Source organism: Opisthocomus hoazin, chromosome 6, assembly GCF_030867145.1.
Source record: "Opisthocomus hoazin isolate bOpiHoa1 chromosome 6, bOpiHoa1.hap1, whole genome shotgun sequence".
Classification (NCBI taxonomy): Eukaryota; Metazoa; Chordata; class Aves; order Opisthocomiformes; family Opisthocomidae; genus Opisthocomus; species Opisthocomus hoazin.
In genome coordinates this window covers 58,011,398-58,032,727 of record NC_134419.1, presented here as the reverse complement: position 1 = coordinate 58,032,727, position 21,330 = coordinate 58,011,398, and the positions used below count along the sequence as shown (strand labels likewise).

General features: G+C 44.7%; 1 protein-coding gene across 6 annotated transcripts in view; it reads left to right on the top strand.

The window, feature by feature from the left end:
* Nucleotides 1-3,645: 3,645 nt before the first annotated feature.
* Nucleotides 3,646-21,330, top strand: part of SGMS1 (sphingomyelin synthase 1) — a 105,141-nt gene continuing 87,456 nt past the window's right edge. For 3 of the 6 annotated variants that reach the window (XM_075423247.1, XM_075423249.1, XM_075423243.1), the window contains exon 1: nt 3,646-3,730. The gene's annotated coding sequence lies outside the window, so the exon portion shown is untranslated. The remainder of the gene's footprint in view (nt 3,731-21,330) is intronic. The other 3 variants (XM_075423250.1, XM_075423246.1, XM_075423251.1) reach the window with 2 other exon arrangements.

Here is a 21,330-nt window from a genome sequence, read left to right as displayed (position 1 = left end):
TGTGAATGCAATGTGCCCTTTGCTTGACTCCATTCACAATGTATTTAATTCTTGTTTTTCTCTCTGCTGTGCTACTCTTGTCCTTAACACCACTTGACACCGTCAGTGGACAGGGACAAAGCCCTGTGGGACTGTGTGATGCACTGTACAAATCTGAAGCGATGACCACTCCTGCCATTTCTATTTCTAAGGCTTTTGAAAATGTTACGGTCAGTGCAACCCCATTTAATTTCAGGACTAGCATAAACTCACTGATGTCATATGGTGTCAAAATGATACCAAAATGATATCGTGAAAGCATTGAGCTGATGTTGCCATTTAACATTAAACGGTATCATGGATAAAGCCACTAACTAAACAATGCCACTTATGTAAATGATAACCACCTAATGTGATATCATAAATACCATCAGTGAGTAAATGACATCATATAGTGTCAAGTGAGGTCATAATTAAAGTGACTGGGTAAATGGTCATTGCTATACTGAAAGCTGTACCTACCATGAGTGTGGTAAGATGAAGAAGGTTATTGAAATTTCATTTAAATTATTTTAATTTTATTTAATTAATAAAGTATTCATGTGCCAATAGTAAATGTATTAAATCTAAATAAAAACATATATTCAAACTGAATGTCATTAATTTATTAATTATTGATCAGTGCCAAACGATTATTAATGATCATGATCTGTTAGCATTTTACTGTTGATTCACTCATGTATACATCGATTTTGATGAACCAATTTAATCAAAGCACCAGCAGGAGAAACCCCTAGTTGAGTGGAGGCGTGGGTCATCCCCTCCGGTTCCCGCGTGGGCACCTCCGTCCCACAGGGAGCTCCATGAAATGATGTTATCTGGTGCTGGCACACTCTCTCAGCATCTTCTCCGCCCTCAGCGCTTGGGGACTGGTTGTAGCCCAGCAGGAAAGGTTGATTTCAGGAACACAAGTGGCTCAGCAGGATTAAGACCCAGCAGCAGCCTGGGACAGCTGTTTCTAAGCCTCTCAGATGGCCCTTTGTCATTCCCAACTGGGAGGTCAGGCTTCCCGACAATCAATTTTCACAGCCTTCAGGTTCATATTATTTGCCAGAAAATGCCCATACTGGGGGAACAACCCCAGAAAGGGGGAATTTATTATACGATTACCCTGGGGAAAGCATCAGTGACATTAATCCTGTTATAGCATTAGTAGGATGGGGTTGCATGAAATGACACTCAGGGAGAAAACAGTCACCCTCTGCCTTTGCTGTCAGCTTTCCTGTTTTCCAAGGAGTAATGAGGCACGGATGACTGAGGCAGGGAGCGGTGAGCAGACCTATTCCCTATTCCTATGCCCTTCCTGGCATCACCACGCTCACACAAGCCAGCTTTGCAAAGCTTCAGTAAGAATCATATTTGAAGCCTGGTCAACTTGGGAAAAAACAGAACTGAGTGGCTGGTATTAAATCTACTCACAAATAAATCTCTCCTCAGGGATGAGAGAATTGAAGCCGTTGAAGCCTGGGATGTCTTCAGCAACAAACCCCCAAAAAAGATGGAGCGACTAGATTAAAAGCAAGGTTGTAGGAACAAGAGCAAGAGGGAGGAAAGGACCTGCTTGGAAGGGTGAAAAAGGGGAGAGCCATTTGCAAGCTGGTGATACTTGTGGGGTTTGGCCTGTCTGAAATGTCCTTGTTTAAGGCAGTATTTTGTTAGCTCAGAGGGTTTACAAGTTGCCTTCTTGCTCTATGGGAGAGGATTAAGGAGCTGTGGCTCAGCTCTGGAGGACTGTGGTCCTGTCATTCACCTACGCAAAACCTCCTCTGCCTGGGTGACTGGCTCAGCACTGCCAAAAAGTTGGGTGACCCAACATGGCGCCTGTATTTCTCACTCATTTCCATGATGACCTCCAGGAGATGTCAGGCAAAAGAGTAAAATACAATGCTCAGACTCTGGCTTCCTATTCAGATGAAAAAGATGCGTTTATTTTTAGCCCAAAGAGTGCTGTGTGCAGACAACCAGGTAAAAAAAAGAGGATTGAAAATTATTTACCTGGGAGAAAAGTCAAGTGAAATCCCATACTGGATTTCCAAGCACCCTTCTCCTAAGCCATCCTCTTCCACCTGCATTTCCCCTCCTAACTACCAAGTGGTTTGCACAGGGTGAAAGCTCTTGCCTGGATCCTGATGTCAAACAAAACTCACTCCCTCTTCACCAGCACTAATGCAAAAGTGTAAAGAGCTGCAAGTCGTGGCAGATGTAACTTTCACACTGGCTGTAAATTTGAGTTTTATTACACAGAGAATTTTCCCTCTGAATGACTAAACTACTTTCTAAGAAACCGCAGTATTTGGTAGTTCTTTACAGATGAGCAGGACAACATTGTGTTTCACCTGTCCTAGTGCATAAATTATTATTCAAGCTTAATTTTGATATTGCTTGGGTAATGTCTGCAATTACTTATTGATTGGGATAAGTTACAAGGGTTTTTTTTAGATTTCTGTATGTGTCTGTGCCAAGATCAGCAAAAACTGTCTCTTGCTCGATGTTACTGTGACATACTGGAACATCTAGTCCCTCCTTTGTGTGTTTTCATACTGCTACTGCCTGGGAGAGGGGTAGCTGGATGTGGTGCAGCTCTGCTATCTGCAGGATCTGCTGGCTAGCAACCACCTTGGTGAGATAACAAATGCCTAGAATATGGTACAAGTTTTAATCAGACCTTGCAGATCTTCCCACGCTGGGGAACAGACCTGCAGGAAACCAGGCTCAGCTCATGCGGGTACCCCCACTGCCTCTGTGGGCACCGCAAAATGCTTTTGACCTTTTTGGACAGAAAAAACCCCAACTTTTTTGTATTAACAAGGCGCAACCTGCGAAGCGTGAGGTTTGAAATAGGATATGAGGCACTAGTGTTCATGAAACTAAATGCTACCGTCTTTCTACCTGGAGAAGATGACGCCAGAGGTCACTCCCAAACTAAATTGTCCTGTGATTTTATTTTAACTAAGACTTTATTAGTAACAGCTGACTTCTCACACCTCCAGAGCTCTTGAACTTATGATGAAGGCAGCGAACGCAAGCCCAGTGGTGAGGAACAGCCCCTGGAAAGTGAAATAAGAGCAGATGTCCGTTTGCTCCCACATCTCACCATATGGTCTTGTAGTCTCAGGGCAGGCCCGCTCGCCCTGGCCCTGGATTGCATTTTCCCTGCAGAGCGGGAATGGTTCCCTGTGCAGGCATGGAGCCCAGCCTCACCTCCTGAAGGACGAGGCCGCAGCTGGCCCAGCTCTGTCACGATGCCATTAACATTTAGTATTTCTCACACCCTGCTACACCTCATCTGTTCAGAGGAAGCTATGCTGATGCCAGATTTTAATTTTTTTTTTCAGCTACGTGCACTCAGAAAGCTCCAAGGTGGCTTGTTTTAAGGAAAAATGTGTTTTCACGGCGCGGAGCAGCCTGCCCCGATGTCCCAAGCTTTAAAGAGCAGCGGGGGGCGATAATTTCCCTCGGAAATACGTTTTTCGGCACCGTCGCTCCCCGGCGATACAACCGCCCGCAGCCCCAGCCCGCCGCGCACAAGATGGCGGCGCGCGATGACACGGCGGTCACGTGACGCGCGGTGCCGCCCGCCGCCGCCGCCGCCCGGGACACGGGGCCGCCGCCGCCGCGCAGGGGATCCGCCCGCCCGGCGGCCGCGCCGACCCGGCCCAACCCGACCCGACTCGCGGCTCCGCGCCGCACGGTGAGCAGCGAGCCGCGCCGCCGCCGTCTCAGCGCAGGGCCGGGCGGTGGGGCCGGGCACAGGCCCGGGGGTGGCGGTGGTGGGACGGGGCGGCGGGTGACAGCGGGGATGGGGCCGCCGCTGTCCGAGGCGGGGCCGTGTAGCGGCGGAGCCGGGTCGCGGCTCGGAGGTCCCGGCCCCTCACCCCGGCGGCGGCCTCCGCAGCCCCGGGGGATCCGCGGGAGGTGTCCAGGCCCCCTCAGCCCCAGGGAGGGCTCCGGTCCCCTCAGCCCGGGAGGCTCTGGAGGCCTCTGGTCCCCTCAGCCCGGGGGGCCTGAGGGAGCTCCGGTCCATTCAACTCGGGGATATGTCGGCTCCTCAGCCCCGGGGGAGCTCTGGTCCCCTCAGGTCGGGGGGCTGCAGTCCCCTCCCCCCGGGGACCCAGGGAGGGGCTCTGGTTCCCTCAGCTCCAGTGCCTGGTTAGGTCTAGTCCCCTCCTCTCCCGCGTGTCTGAGTGGGGGTCCGGTTCCCCCTGCCCCAGAGGGTCCGGGGTATATGTGGTCCCCTCAGCTCAGGTGGCACCATGGGGGTGAGCTCAGCCCACTTAGCCTGGGGGCTCTGGTCCTCTCAGCCCAGGTTGGGCTGTAGCATCCCTGTTGGGCCAGGCCTGGCTCCCCCTCAGCGCAGGAGCTGCCTGGTCCCTATAGCTTGCTGGGGTGCGAAGGCAGGCTGCTTTATGCTCCAAAAGAAGCCAGAGGTGTCTGCTGTGAGTGGGGAGATTCGTCCTGTCCTAATGACTTTGAGGGTCTCAGCACTGGCGTTAGGGCGGCACCACCTCCCCGGGTCTGAGGTTTGCTGGGTAGTGGTGGCCTGAGGGTCTTGGGGACAAAGAGGCTGGAAGGCAGAACTGGGCTGAGGAGGAGAGGCCTTGCCATCACTGGCACTCAGTCTGGCAGGTGGGCGCGCTCCCTGTTTGCTTGTGAAAGTGCTTACTGATTGATGGGTTAGATTATTTGGATTTTTGGGGGTATATAATGCATGTGGCTGTCTTTTTACCATGCTCCTGCCCTGTTTTGATCAAGATTTCTAATTTATTCTGTCTCATGTGAAAACCTCATTAAAGAAGGCCTCGGTGCCTTGAGGCACTGTAAATATACAAGGCAAGGATGGAAATAGTGAGAAAGGAGTAGTATTTGTAAAAATTGGGAGCTCTGGCATATTGACATGGTGCTGATGAAGCTTGCTGATGCAGGCAGCCTCTCCTAGCAGAGCTGGAAATAGGATGTTGATGAACGTCCTCTTGTCACTTTGGCTGGTGGCAGCATCCGTGCATTGCGGTGTGACAACAGGGTTTGTAGCGATTACTTCAGACTCCATTCTGCCACTTCAGGTCCGCGTGGATGAAAGTGGTTTCTGTTGGCTTTTCATGCGCATTTGTGAACCAGTATGAAATACAGACATGATGCCGGACGATTCAAGTTGGTGGAAGCTCTGCTGTTGGTTTTGGTGGGTTTGGGCTTGGCTATGTTTGTTTGTTTGGGAAGTGGGTGTTGCACTGGAGTAATGTGCGCTTCTGTTTTATTTCGTGTAGTATTTTGGTGGGCATTGGATTTGCTTTGGCTTTGTGAAGGTGTTTAGAGTTTGGAAAGAATGTAATCAACCATGGGTGGTGGCAGATGAAAGATAAAGGCTACTTTTACAATAAGGGCAATAAACCCTGTTTAAATCCAGAGAGATTGCCTTGATTTTCCAGGTTTGTGCATGTAGAGCAGAATTAAATTTAGCTCAGATGCCTTTAAACTGCGTTTGTGGTCTGTGCAACAAACTGTGATTGCAGAATCATTTATCACACTTCTTTTAGTCTTTTACGTATCAGCCTAGAGACAACATGTCTCCATATGTTTAATTAGCTTCTAATGAAAACTTACGACATTTCTAAATTTAATAAATCAAAGTACGTGGATCGTTTTCAAGACTTGGAGGGATTAAAGAATACTGTTTGACTACTCAGAGTTAAGGATATCACTAAAAGGCAGTGGCTTGTTAATGGCACCTATTGTATATGTGTTCTCCATGTATATCATTGCTTCTTTCAGTGCTTGTCGAGCTTGAATGGTTGCCGCTTTTAATTATATAATTATTGAGTTGTCTTGAGCTGAATATGTGGAGGAAGAATGCACGCGCCATTGGTGATAGCAACTTAAAAATTCTTCCCGTCTTCTGGTTGCTTCTGCTGCTCTGTGTTGTTCAACGTTGGTTAATTGGTGTGCTAAATACGGGTGGCCTGGGACCTACTCAGATTTAATAGCTATTTCAGTCTGGCTGTAAGGAGCAGTTGCTGAATTGAAGGCTTTTTAACTGGGGCAACAGGACATCTTGTAAAAAATGCTCAGACAAAAATAATCCAGAACCTAGTTCCCCAGCATGTCAGGAAGCGCCTGTTTGGAGTAAAAAAAAATCTACTTGGCACCATCAAAAATTAACTAGGAGACTTGCACGTGGCTGTGAACACTGGTTTTGTTGAACATGACATGAGATCCTTCTCTCATGGTGTGCTACTCAGAGACATGTGTTGTGCAGGAAGGATTTTTAAGGCTTCACAGTAAGGTAGGTCCAAACTGTTCTTTGCTGAAATGGAGCAGAGTACCTGAATGCTATTTCAGTCATAGTTCAAGTGCAACATGTCAAACAGAACTGTATGTGGAAAAAATGCTCTAAAGTAGAGATGAGCTCAAAAACCTGGGTTCTGAGAGGTTTTTTTAGAATCTGAGGGTCATGAGCTAAGCTCCCATGTACTGTCAGTGTTTTCCAAACGATTTTGGTGTCATCTTAGGCTTTTTGCACCCAGGACACCAGCACAAAGATGCAGGCAGGGAGCCCTCCAAAGGTGCTGTGTGACTCCTGTGCTTTGGATTGGAAACTCTGGCTTTTAATACAACTTGAATTCCCACAGTGTGTGGTGTCAGTCAAGGTAATAATTACATCTTCTCCCCCCTCCCCCAAATGGCTGAGGGAAATGCAGAAGCCTGAAGAAAGCATGAAACCTACCTACTGGCTTTTGGTGATGCTTTCATTCCGCATATATTTTATGCTTTTGAAAATCTACTTAGCAGAGACAGTGTTTGATGCAGGTTACTTGGGCTTGATTTTTGTTGATAAAAAGAGCATCCATCTTAATAAGCTACTAAGTATAACTGGTTTCCCTGTGCTGTGTATAGTTCATTAACGTAAGTGAATATTTAAACATGTTTGTATTGTTTCAGGTCTTATCAAACATGCTAATGTAGTGGGGGGGGGGAATACTTGAAAGGACCACCTGAGCTTTGTTCTGATAGCTCTTGACCAAGAGCTGTTAAGGGAAAAGAAAGTCTAATTAGGAGACTATAACATGTCTCTTAAAGAAATGCAGCTTTTAAAAATTTAGTTATTCCTGTTGCTGGTTTTACAGTTCACTCATCCAAATCAGAGGACTGAGACTTGTGTGGAGCAGAACATGTCCTATTGATGCTTCCTTCATTGACTTGTGTGGTGCTGCTCTGGTATCCGTATTCAAACAAAAACACTAATAAATCTTTATTGTGAAAGCTTCACTAACCATAGATTCTGCTTGTGGTAATTTGCTTAGATTTAAACAAACAAAAAAATCCTTCCTCTTTTTAACCATGACTCTAAAGTTGTTTTCTCTCTCGGGCTTTCCACTGTCATCTGCCTTCTGTCTCCCTGATTTTGAAGCTGTTTGGAGAAAGCCTGCTTTATTTAAAGGACCTAAGGAGAGGCATATTGCCACTTGGAAAAAAGTCTTAAAGGAATCCCTGAAGTCCAGTAGCTTTGGGTTTTTCTAATGCAGGAGGCATAGCTGTGTGAGAACTGGCAGCTTTCTTACCAAGTTGGGTGAGGTGCAGGTGTGCAATGGGGAGGCAGAGGAGCAGAATTCCTCAGGTGTGCTTGCTGGGCTGGCTTCTTGCGGTGCACTATGCAGTGTTGCATCCTTATAAGCTGACTGGGACAGGGCTTGGAAAATGTGCTTCTGTAAGCATCAGTTGGTGTTGGGTCTGGAGAATGGTGATGAGTGGGGCTGCATTGCCTAAGCCTTCATCAGAAACAGAGGTAAAAATGGCAGAAGAGGTTGTAATTCCTGTCTTTAAGAATTGAAACTGCTTTACATGAGGTATGTTGCCCCCAAAACCCAGTGGTTTGGAAGGAGATCTTACTGAATAAAGCAACTGCTTTTCTTCTTCGCTCTCGTATGTATAGAGGTAGCTGTGTGGTGTATCTGGAGAGGAGAGCTTTTGCAGCCTTGGTTTAGGAAGGATTTTTAATAGCTGTCATCTCTTCCTCTCTGGTGCAGCCTACACCTTTAGTTTCCTTCAGTAGAAAAGAGCATCACATTTTGGGGTGTCTTACAATTTTCCTTGCTGGCCTATTAGTGTATTAGCTTAGCTTTGTGTGTGTTGAATGCCATTAAATGTCACTTGCAAATTTAATGTTGAGAGCACTGAGATTTGTGCTAACTGAATTTAAAGTCTTCTACTCAAATTTCTTAAAATGGCAGATTCAGACAATTGAAATGCTTTCATGGGAGAGTGTATAAGCATTTGCAAATTTGCTCTTGTAAGTGAGTCTAACAGTGCATTTGTGTAGATGCATGGGGAGACCCTGAGCGGACAGATCAGATTTCAGTGGGGCTTTACTATCTCTTTTTCTATTACGATGTGATGACAGCTGGCAAAATCCAGTATACTGAAAGTCTTCATGCTTGACATCTGTTCAGGGTCATTGTGGACACTGACTTTACCTTAAATACTTCTATAAAAATGGTATAGAAAATATATCCATATAGAATATGGAGCCTTTCAGTTCAAATTTCTCTTGGAGCAGTTTTAGGTACTGATGGAGAAGATGTAATCATTTGGGCTGTTGGTCCTTAAACTCTGTTGTGCTTTCTTTGGATGTCTGTAGCTGTGAATTCTGGGGTTTTTTATGCATGAAATAACACCTTTCGCACCTGAAGGTTTGTTGGTGTTTTGTGGTTTTTAGGTTGGCTTTTTTTTGGTAGAGGACAGTCTACACAAAAATTCTGGCATTTAATGCTTCTTTATTCTTAACTTCAGGAAATGATCAAGGATCAAATAGACAGAAACAGCTCTCACCACATACAGGAGAGCCTACTGCTGTGCTTTTTGTAAGATACGGTGTTAAAGATACTACCCTTGATTGGAAAGGAGTCTTAAAGGTTGTTACTAGGCTTTCCTAGCAGTATAAATCTGTGCCTCCCTAGACAGTACAATGCTTTTAAGAAGTTTGTCTTGAAACACTTCCATAAAATCTCTCGATACCACACTTTGACCTTCTACTGCTGAGCTGGCATTTCCTATGAGCTTCTGGCATGAGCTCTCGTGCCATTTTCAAGTAAAAATTTACCAGGCATTGAAAAGTTTCACTCCACAGTCAAACACTGTGCCAAGTTATAAAAGCCCTATTTGTACACAGAATGGATTTTTACTTGCTAGGAAGGCTTGGGTAGTGCTTCAGTAACTGCATAGGAATGGCTTTGAATCTACATACTAATGAAACAGCTCCATCTAAATTGAGCTATAGTTTCGCTTCCACTCGAAGTCTGTACTTTGTTGCTGCCCTGCTCTTCTGCATAGAGTTTTATGTAGTTGGATTATATTGTTCTGGAAAACTTTGTCAGGGAAGTTAATTTAAAACTATTTCAAAGGTTGAAAATGACTCCTGTTGCAATGATGAAAAAGGCCTTGAAAGTGCCTTGGGGGTGGTTGTTGCAAAAATACCTGCTTGGCTATGCAAATGGCATACAGTTCCCAGAGCATGCTCACTACACCATTTGCTGATGAAGTAGCGCCAAGGCCGGTGGCCACCTTCAGCACGAGCGCTGTTAGCCAGCTTGGCTAGTGATGGTGCATCAGGGCTCAAGATCCTCTTTTCTTTAAATGGGAGTCAAAATCCAGTGCCAGCAGCTGGATCAGACAGCGGGGAGCTCAGGGTAAGCTTTGCTGCTTGCAGAGGGTGCATGAAGAATACAAAGTGCTAATGGTCTGTGGATTTTGAGTGTCTAGGGAATATATTTTTAGTCTAACAGTTAAGTGAACAAGACTTAGAGGAAGGAAGAGCACATATGCGTTCTCAAAATGCTGAAGTTGGGTGCTGAGCAGAGGCAGTTTGGGGGTAGATGGTGTTCAAAGCAGCGCTGTGAACAAAGCAAGAATGGGCAGAAAAGGTGAATGTAAGCCTGTGAAGGTCCCTATGAAATGACTTGACAGAACATGTTGTTCCGTTTCCACTAGTACTTTTGGGATGTCAGGATAAACATTTAATGGAAACATGATTTTATGGAGACTCACTGTGCTTGGAGAAGTGTGGATTTGCCAAAAGCAATACTTAGTAATGGGCTAGGGTTTCTTATCTACTCTTCATGAAACAGTGCAAAAGCCTTATTTTGCAGTAATGAGCAATTATCCACAAATTAACAAAACGACTTGTCAGATATCGCTTTTGCTTTCATGCATGTGTAATTTCCTATTTCATTTTTTCTCCCTTTTGAAATGTAAATAGATGGTTTATCAAAGGACATTTTAAAAACAAAAACAGGGCCTGAAACACGTTTATCAGAAGTGGATTGTTTACATTCTGATACTTTGTTCAGAATTTCTTCGGGAATTCTTGCAAAAAAATTAGTGTTCTGAGAAGACACAGACCCCTATAGCCACATGTCTTGTCTCCAAGCGTCTATGATGTTTTTGGGAGGAAACAGAGTTCAGCTGAGAGTTCAATAAGTATAAATGGCTGTGAGAATATCAATGGAGATGACAATCACAGCCAAATTTATGCTGGAAGGGACCTCTGGGAGTCTGTAGGCCACCCTCCTGCTCGGATCAAGACTAACGTCAAAGGTACATCAGATTTTTCAGGATCCAGCTAGGTTTTAAAAATCTCCAATGAAGGAGATTTGTTTCTAATGGGGGCTTTGGGGAGGGGGGGTTCCCACCTTGTGTATAGAGACAGTCCTGCAAGCTTTGTTCAGTGTTCTCAGTGCCAAGGTGGGATGGGAGTGGAGAGGGAAGAACCTGAGATACAGATGATATTTAAGACACAGGTGCACCGGGTTTATGCAATAGAAAAGGCTATTAGCTATTCCGTTCTCTGTGCCTGTCTAGCTGAGCTGATGTTTCCCGTGAACTCCCAGTTTCTCCTGAAAAATCTGACTGGTGCTGCTCAACTGGCAGTTCATCACTGTCCATTTGTAATTGGATATAAGCAAATATTTAAAATAATTGTCCACTCTACAAAAATGTTTGTGAGCTTCATAGATTGTTTTGTATTTTTTTTGTTAACTCTCTGGGAATCTTGTTTCCGTGTTCAGGACTTCCTTTTTGGTATTTTCATGGTTGTAGACCGAAAGCAGACTATGTACTAGAAATCACAGGGAATTGATCTGTTTCTTCAAGCCATTCCACTGTAATAACTGTGTGTTGAAATTCAGCCTGCAAGATGTGATGCCATGGTACTAAATCAATCACTTGTGTTTGTTTACAGGTTGGATAATAAATCAGTCAGTGTTTGGCCCTTCTGCCACAGGCTTTGCAAAAATAGTGGAGTGGATAATTCTTTGCCTGCCTCCATCTAGCTGCACTTTCAGCACATAAACGACGTGATACAGTGTATGATCTCTGTCTTTGTGTAAAGATATCCTGACACTGTTGAGAATGGGGTTGTACATGTGTTATGTGCAGCTGTGGGGACACTGAAGCTCCAGTGTTTTCAAGGTGAAGGTTCCAAAGTCTGGTCTCGCTGTCTGTGCAAAACTCGTCATAGCAAATTAAAAAGCCAAAACAGCTTGATAACGATGAAAATCCAAGTAATATTTGAGTTTGTTTACCTGATTTCAAGAAAAATTTGTCTATAGTTTGTCTAGACTGCTTAATGAATATAATAATAAAGTATATCTGAACACTTTAAACCACAGATAGGTTTGGAAAGACAATTTTTAGACTGTGTGAGAAGGATTCATTTTACTTGTGACCTGCATTGAGGTGAAGCCTCTGTATCTTTCATAGGTAACGTGCTACTGCTTGTAATTGCATTGTTTCCAGCTGCAGTGTGCATAGTTGGACCTTGCAGGGTGAAGTGATTTCAAAGTAGCTGGATATACACGTGTACAGTCCAATAAAATACACCTTACCTCTTTTTGAACATCAGAAAAAATAACTGCGCCTTGTAGTCTGGGTTACTCACATGGGGTTGGGGCACACGGTTCGGTCCTGTCCCTTGTGTACGCTCATGTATAAATGTTATCATTAAGACTTTGGCTAATTGTATGGCATCTAGTGTGCATGCAAGTGCTGATAAGAATGATGTGATACTTTCTAAAAGATCCTATCTGATTTATTACAAGTTTTTGTTTAAGTAGCAATGAAAATCTTTTTGATGTGTTTAGCGTGTGGACCAACTCCAGGTGTTCACTGGAGGTGAACTACTTGAATTTTGTAGAGCAAGGGAGACTGGTTTTTGCTGGTGCATTGTGGTGGTTGTGGTAGGCAGAGGCTTCCCACCCTGGGACCCTGCTGAGGTCTGAATGGCTCAGAGCTGTAAACTCTTAATCCCTATCACTAAATCCCTGCTTTGAGCTTGAGAGGCTGTAAATTAAATTCCCAGGGAAACCAAATGTTCAGGTACATCTATTCAAAGTGAGCTTTCTGGGCTGAATTAATTCCTGGATGTAATAGAGCTGATTTCTCCCCCCTCTCTTTTGTCTCCCCAGTTTCCCGTGTTAAAGGGTGTCACAGGAGGTTTTGGGATTTTGGAGAAATGCATTGTGGTTGACCTAGTAGAGTAGGACCTTATCAAGAGGGGGAAATTGCAACACAGTGAATGTCAGCATGTGGGATTGTGCCTGCACTTTCTGCCCTTGCTACTACTGTAGAAACCGACTTTTCTTACAGGTCTGTGTCATGCAAAGTATTAATGGCAATCTCTGCACCACTGAAGGGGAATAACTTCTGCAGCAACTGTGTCAGCAAGCTTCGTTTGTGACTGATGTGTTGTTGATTTTTTTTTTTTTTCAAACATACCATAAAGGCAATTGAGGGTCTGTAGTAGACTAAACTGAAGTGGTTATTGCTTTTGTAAGAGATGGCAACTGAAAGCACTTGCTGGTGGTGAATAACCAATGCAGTGACAGGACCTGTGAAAGAAGCTGGGAAATGCTTATGCTTGCTCGTTTTCCAGTACTTTCCTGAATTAGGATAGTTGGGATAGAGCCCAATGCAGCCTTAAATGCTTCAGGGGTGTATGTTAATATAACTTTCATATAACAGACTATGCCGTGTTCATTTAGTGCAACTTGCTGCTATTGGAAAGAAGTGCTCAACTGTCTCTTTGCCTGGGCTTGGTGCGTTTTGGGGTGCTAGAGCAATGCTTTAGTGCAGCATGGTGTGGGACTGCAAGATCTTTTCCCTGTGGGATGACAGTCCCTCTGCCCAGTGCAGCCCTGTCCCTTGCTCCCCCAGCACATGCTCTGTGATTTCTCTGAGCTGGGGCACAACCTTGGTGCTCCGGCACAGGAGACCGTGAGGGGCTGGTGGAACACTGTGTTCTCCATCCAGCCGAAGCGGTTGAAGCGAGCAGAGGTGCCATGAATGGGAAATCCCTGGGAAGGGATCTGGAGGAGGGGGGGGAAGCAGAGGAGCAATGGCGAAGAGCACAGGCAAGATGCCACTGGGGTATTTGTGGCGCCTGATCTTAATAAGGTACAATTAAAATATTGATGCTACTAGGTTTGTCCTGTAGCAGCTTTGACTAGTCCATCCTATAGGAAGGGATTTCAGCACTTGTAAAGCCAGTTCTCAGTATTTTAGGTAAAGTGTGTGTGTGTGAATGTATGCTTACCTTTGATGTGTATCCTAGACATGAAGAAGTATGAAATCAGAAGTGTGATTTAGAGTGAGAGCTTGCAGGCACAGGGGGTTCAGATGTGCAGCTGTGTATAGTTCTTGCATCCTTTTGTCTTTGCTCTTAATGTTGCTAAGAGTCACTAAGAGGCAATACAAACTTCAGCTAGAAGGAAGGAAAAGTATGTTTATTTCCACAGACACTGCAAAGTGAAACGTCTGCAGTATTTGAAGAGCTGAACTTGCTGATCTTATGTATTTATAGCTTTAAAAATGGGGGGAGAATTAAAGTAAATAAAAAGAGGAACGGGCTCTATATTGGTTTCTCTGGAGGCCGTATTATCCTCTTCTGAATTTAAGAATTTGTTTTCATTCAAGGACTGCTTTAAAAACATTTCCTTTTTTGTAAAGCAGAGGTCATTTATGTGAAGGGATTTGCTGTGTGTTTAATAATAACCCACATATTTTATTTGTGCTGTACTTTTTTTTTTTTAATGAAGATCTCAAGTCAGCCTCTTACAGGCAGATTGTCTTCTAAGTACATGGCATGTTAGATTGTCTTGAACAAAGTACCTTTCTCTTTTTAATTCGTATTTTTATTGCTATGATTTACATTCTCAGGGTGAGGGCAGCACTGTGCCTCCAGTGGCTTAGACGTGTGTTAAAGTTAACTCTGCAGGGAGGAGGAGAGCTATTCCCTTATCTGGAGACTTTCTTAGGTACTTACAAAGCTGCATACTTAATACTTAAGTAAGGAATACTTATTCCTCCAGTGTAAGTATTGATATGCAGTATATATGCAGTAAAGCGACACGGGGTTTTTTTTGTACGAGGCTCAGAAATACAGCTAAAATCATACACTTTCAAATCACCTCTTAGAGCAGTCCTTCTGGCCTTCCTGCACGGGTCCTCTTGACATTCCTCCTCCTTCCACCTCCTTCCTTCACTGGAACAGGCTGTCCAGGAAGGTTGTGGAGTCTCCTTCTCTGGAGATATTCAAGACCTGCCTGGACAAGGTCCTGTGCAGCCTGCTGTAGGTGACCCTGCTTCGGCAGGAGGATTGGACTAGATGACCCACAGAGGTCCCTTCCAACCCCTACCATTCTGTGATTCTGTGATTCCTCGTGTCTGTTCCCACCTTCTCAAGGCCCTGTCATGTCCTGTGAGACCTCTGCTGCCACTACCTTCCCCCTGGGCTCATAGACATCCCTGAGGGGTGGCTGTTATCTGAAGGGTAGAAGGAAGGAAACAGAAACCAGATCTCACCAGCTACTTATCATTAGAAGGAGCAGGGACAGCAGTGGGATGTGAGGGAGCCCCAGCTGACTGCACGGGGGGGGGGGGGGGGGGGGGGGAGCGGGGCGGGGCGGGGAGCGGAATTCAAACCACACTGCCGAGTCACAGAGGAGCATCTGTTGCTGTGGAAGGAGAGTGCCGTGGCTCCTGCTCAGAAACAGTGAGTCTTGGGCTCACCTGGAGCACATGGTGTAGGTACTAGTGAGTCCTGCCTTGCTGCCAGGGACCCTGTGTTGTACTTGGGGCTTCTGATAAGGTGAGAAGGGAAGGGGAGCTTAATGTTTAAAGAACAGCTGCCTTTGCTAGATCAGTCACCAGGTTTGTGTGTTGCTTATATACTCAAAATGTAGGAATATTGTTCTGCTAAATGTTGTCAAACTCGGGTTCTCTTTTTGTGTTCACATGGAATTAATTTCCTAGAAATTTCGGGGAGGGGATGAAAATGTTGTAGATTGTTTGTAACAACTGGTAGCACATGCAGCTGATCAAATGTAAACTGAGGGCAATCTTTTGACTGTGCTAAAGCTGGAAACAGCCTGGCAGGGTAAGGTCAGCATCAGAAATTTAGAGTCTGTGTAGATTTTTCTTTTGTATTACGATTTATAGAGAACACGTCCTTTCTTCCTTAATGAAACTGCTTTTGCAATGGGTGTCAGTCCATCTTCAATCCTACGTAGAAAGACCCATGGCTATATCTGATGAGATCAGAACCTGTTCCTGCTTTTGGGACTTAAGATACCCATTTTGCAGTACCAGCTCAGCAGTTAAGCCTATTAGAGTAAACACTTCAGTTGTGCCATCCAGGTTGTTTGTCACCCTTCCCCCAGTCAGGCTGTTTTCACAGAATCACAGAATATTAGGGGTTGGAAGGGACCTCTGTGGGTCATCTAGTCCAACCCTCCTGCCGAAGCAGGGTCACCTACAGCAGGCTGCACAGGACCATGTCCAGGCGGGTCTTGAATATCTCCAGAGAAGGAGACTCCACAACCTCCCTGGGCAGCCTGTTCCAGTGCTTCGTCACCCTCAGAGGGAAGAAGTTCTTCCTTATGTTCAGACGGAACTTCCTGTGCTTCAGTTTGTGCCCATTGCCCCTTGTCCTGTCGCTGGGCTCCACTGAAAAGAGTTTGGCCCCATCCTCCTGACACCCACCCTTCAGATATTTGTAAGCAAACACCCCTCCAAGCGCAGGGTTGTTGGGGGACATGGGAGAATGCTTTGCCACAGTTACTGCCCTTTAACAACCAAAAAACAGCATACAGCTGCAGGGGAGAGAGGGGAGGATTCTCATCCTCCTTGTTGCAAGTGTGCACATTTGGATTTTCACCAAGCTGTCTGCAGTAAGCCAGAATAAAACTAACAAGTGAAGGCATCCCAGTTATGCTCCCACCCAGGTTATATGTGCCACTATGGCATGCTTGCTCTGCAGGAGATCAAGCTGCATGTTTACATTCAGAAGTACAAGCAGGATCACAATTTGTGGGTTTCAAGATCTGCTTTTCCCTGCAAATGTACATGTGAGGCTGGAGCCAGGGATAGGCATCTCCCGAGGGCAGGGCAGGGGACGAGAGCTGGCTGCAATTTCTGGCTGTGCAGGGCTGCTTCCCCTCCCTCCCTCCCTGTGAAGGGGATTGTCCCTTCCAGCAATTAAGGGGAATTAGCAGTTGCTGGGCTAGCCCCAAGACTTTGCAGATGGCTTTTAGAAGGGTGGAACAGATTCTTGCTCCTGACCCTGGGGTGTATTTAGTTTTGGGGCCTGTAGTTGGGTGGAGGTGGATCCAGAAACTGTTTTTGCCGGATCCGAGGCCAATCGCCTTGTCAAATCTGCAGTATAAAGGTTTGTTTTGCTGAAAAATGGAATATGTTTTAGTACTGATATTTCGAAGAGCCACAGTGCTGCTGCTGCATACATTTCTTGTTTACATCGGGAACGGAAAGTGGGCAACTCCAAAAACAAATCCTGTAAAGCAGGACTGGTGGGTTAATGTCATGTTGCTTGCTACCCTCCAACAGAGACCACCCTTCAGCGGGCCCTTAGCAAGTCATCTGCCACTTGTTAATGTGTGTGTTAAACTCATTTAAGAAGAGCTCTTAGTGAGGTTTAGGTATCATTTGCGTTAGACTAGGGATGTATTGATTTTATATTGATTTTTAACACAGTGTAATTGTTGCCCATCAGCCACTCTTACACGTTTCTTTGTAGACTGATTAAAGCACCCGTGTCATTCCTCCAGGTATCATCTTGTAACTTTGCTTTTTACTTGCAGTGAATTACTCAAGTGCAAATCCAACTTGAATTGCCTGCTCAACAGAAATGGGCAGAAACCCATTTTCAAATGGGTTTGTTTAACGTCATGATTTCCATGCTTTTGTGGTACCAGTGCTCTTTTTGGTGTTATGTTACTGTTAACCTTTTTGAACAAGGCATCGTGGGGTCTTCTGTGCATGTGGGGGAAGGTCCTTTCTACTGACAGTGACACCTTGCTCCAGGCATAAGATTTCCCTGTAGCCCCAGCACTGCTTTCCCTTTTGAGTGAAGAGGTAGCTCAAGTTTCTTCCCTTTTTTCCATTATTTTTTTAGAGAAAATATGTTGTTTTGTTCAGGTCAAACTTGAAAATAAGTTGCTGGAGCTAGTTTTTTCTTTTTCCTGCCAATTTTAGTGTTTTTGCACCTTTCATAAATCATTTGATTAACTGTTAAAACTGGAAGAGGCTGTTTGGTGTTTATAAAGCTAACGGAAAACTTGAGTAACAGATGCATTATAGGAGATAACCTCAAAAAGGGAAGTAGTGCAAAAGCCAGTAATGTTTTCCTCGTTGACAAAATTGTTTGGAAGAGATTATTAAGCCCTCACATCTGTGCAGATGCAGCTTTCAGACTCCTGGCTATTAGTATGCTTAACAGGAGCAGACCACAGCAGGGAATTCATCCACCGCCTCCCTTTACAATCCGGTACTTTGGTTTATCTTTGCTCGTCTTTCAAAAAACAACAGTTTGGTAACTGGATATCGAAGTTTACTATAGAAACTGTCAGAGGAAGAAAGGAATGCAGCTGTTGCTGAAATACTAAAAATATAGTTAAACTCTTCAAAACAATGTGTAAAAGCATTGAGGTTGTGTAGTGAAAAGGGGGAGATGATGAAGACCAAGAGAAGAGACACTGAGGAGAGTAGGTTGCTCGTGCAGGTCAAAACTGGGCTTGTCATACTTATGGCTTGTGGGCCTAAGGCTTTTAAAATAATGTGGGTGGTGGTGAGACTGTGACATGGCAGCGCTTCCATCCAGCAGAGCTGGCTGTGCCCTGCGGCTGGGCCTTACCCAGCCCCCATGTTTGATTTGTGCAGCAGGAGGACTGTCAGGTCTCTTCTTGTGTGTGGCTCCTCTTTGGAAGTGGGCAAAGCTTAATCAGAATCTTTGTATATTTAAACTCTAAGTGTGTATGCGTTAGTTGCGTTGGTGGCAATTCTCTGTATTGAACTATTGTTTCTGGGAAAGACAGCCTGCTGCAGAATAGCCTAGGCTTTACAAGGTGCCAAACAGCTGCGCTGGAGCCTCAGAGTGCATCTCTCACAGTTGCTTTTGTAGTGCCTGTGCAGGTTTGCTTGTCCTAAAGGGCTTTCCTCTGCTTTGAAGGCAGAGGCCTAGCAAACAGAGTGCTCTCAAAAGTGAGCTCTGAAAGTGTATCTTTTTTATACAGAATTTCTAAATGAATACTGATTATGGTTTCCCCGAAGCCTGGAAGGTAACCGTCTCTGACTACATAGGAGCGTTGTTGCAGTAATGCACAGATGATTTTTCAGAGCCCGAAGAAACAAGGTTAAAAAGCAATTACTGTAGCCTGGCAGGGATGTGGTCCAGAAAATTCGTTTTCCAAGTTCATGGCTTTTAAATCAAGACAGAGAGTAGAAAATTTTAATTATATTAGACAGATTTCTGCTGCGAAGTATGAGAACCTTTCAAAGTTGGAATAACTTTTGTGGCTGTAAGTTTCAAATCTTTTTTTGGTTTTCTTCGTTAGGACTCAGTCATACTTTATTGCAGGCAAACTTCAGTATTAATGGACACATTGTGCTACCCTCCCAACAAGAGACCGCCCTTCAGCGGGCCCTTACAAGTCATCTGCCACTTGTTAATGTGTGTGTTAACCTCACTTAAGAAGAACTCTTAGTGAGGTTTAGGTATCATTTGCGTTAGACTAGGGATGTATTGATTTTATATTGATTTTTAACACAGTGTAATTGTTGCCCATCAGCCACTCTTACACGTTTCTTTGTAGACTGATTAAAGCACCCGTGTCGTTCTCCCAGGTATCATCTTGTAACTTTGCTTTTTACTTGCAGTGAATTAGTCAAGTGCAAATCCAACTTGAATTCGTATTGTGCATATGCTCAGTGCATATGTGCAGGTCTCTGGCCACTGCAATAAAAGAATAAATCAATTTCTCTTCCCAGGAGACTCAAGTCAGTGTCTCGGGAAAAAAACGTTCCAGCTCAATTTGGTGTGTGTGGCAGATACAGCAAAGTCTGGCTGAGAGTTTGGTGTCTGTAACTTCTCTGAGCATGGCATATTGTCAAAAGGGCTGCTGCTCAACTGCAGTGTTTCACAGACACGACGGAGTAAACCACTTCCAGCACCTTGATAGTGGAGCCTCACTCTGATAGTGGAGCCTCTGCTTGCTTGGCCTTCGGAGACCCGAGAAACAGGCACAATTTATGAAACTGGGGAGCAGGCTGCACCTCAGCCGGGTCACCGAGCTCCTCTGCAGACGCAGTCATGGAATTTAATCCTCCCAGAGAGCAAGTATGTATTGAATTACTGTGCCATTACCTGTGTTCATGCTGCTCTGATGAACAGCTCTGCCCTCCAACTTCCTCCCGCTTCCCATTGATAGCTATGGCACCAACAGAATTAGCAAAAAGGAACATGTAAGACAATTTTAGTATAATAGCAGATATGCTGTCTCACTTCAGCTCCACTTAAACCCTGACTGTAAGTGGGTATGAGAGATTTGAGAGATGTGCTTGGTAAGTTTAAAAAAGAAAAAGTCTCTGTGTGAAAGAAGGGAGGAAGGAACTGCAGCAGAGCTTCAGGCTGTCAGAGCCTCTGCTTGTACTTCTGGGTGTGCATCCCTTCGTTGCTAGCTGTCTGAGGTGAAAATTAGCTGTCTATCAAGAGAAGTTGTTTCAGGAAAAGAATTGCTTGATATTGGCCGATTTTCTTCTTTTTCCTTAGTTTTGCTTTCCTCTCTTATGCAAAACCTGCTGCCCAAGTCTTGCTATGTAGCTCTGCTGCTTTGATGCGTACCTGTGATGTACATTTGCAGTGATGTGAGAAGAAAGTTCTTAACTGTAGGGAAGCATCGTATGTAAGGAGAGAGCAGACCACTGCTGGAGGATCAGTTTGTCCATGTATGTATGTTTGTCCATGTATTAAGCTCACATTGTGTGAGTTTAAAACGGAGATCGTTTCTGTGTTGCATGCTTCCATACCTTTTTCCTTCTGACCTTTGGATTCTCCGCAGAGCTAAATTTTGTTACTGCCTTTGGCTCATGTAGCTTGTAGTTATAAATGATCTTCGCTCACTTCTAAGTTCTCAAACCAGAGATTTCCTTACTGAGCTGCCAGTCACGAGTCACCTGCTCAGTCTCCCCTATGTCTTCCTCTTCCATACTTGACCCTGTTTGTTCAAATGTATTGTTTCCCTATTAAGCAAGAGGCAAAAAAGCAGCATTTGATCTAGTTCACAAGGATGGTGAGCAGCCTGTGACTTGTGACTGTGGGGAAACCACAAGTGAAGGTGACATCAGTGTGACAGTATAAATCTTGTCACTCTGACTCCAGAAATGCTGAATGTGAGTTTGTTGAAAGGTTAAAATCAAAACAAAAGAAATACTTTACAAAACAAGGCAGGGTAATAGGCACAAATGCTCAGTTCAATTATGCAAAAATATAACAGAGCCCAGCAGAAACAAAGAGATAAAGGAACAAACGGACCTTGAATTGGGAACAAGGAATCCTCCCTGATCAGGTGCTGAGAGATACACAAAATCGAACATATTGTGTCCTTTAGACGAACTTAGGTCATTATAATATGAAAACCACACCTCTAGTGCTTAAGAAACCCATCTCCGAGCAAAGACCCCTACCCACTGAGCATGCTCAAGGTACTGTACCTTTAAATCAAGATGAGACATGTGAGGACCAATGGGGAAAGAGGGTGATTAAGCATAGCTGTAAAAGTACTGATAGCTGTTGTTCAAAATGTGTTTACCACATGATAGCCAAAGTGTGCTAGCTTTGTGGATTTACCGCCTAGCACCCATCTATGCGCAGACATGAAATAAACTGGTATCTCGGCTGCTTGTGAGATTGACTTATTGCACACCGGGTGACCAAACCCTGTTTGTGGGACAGGT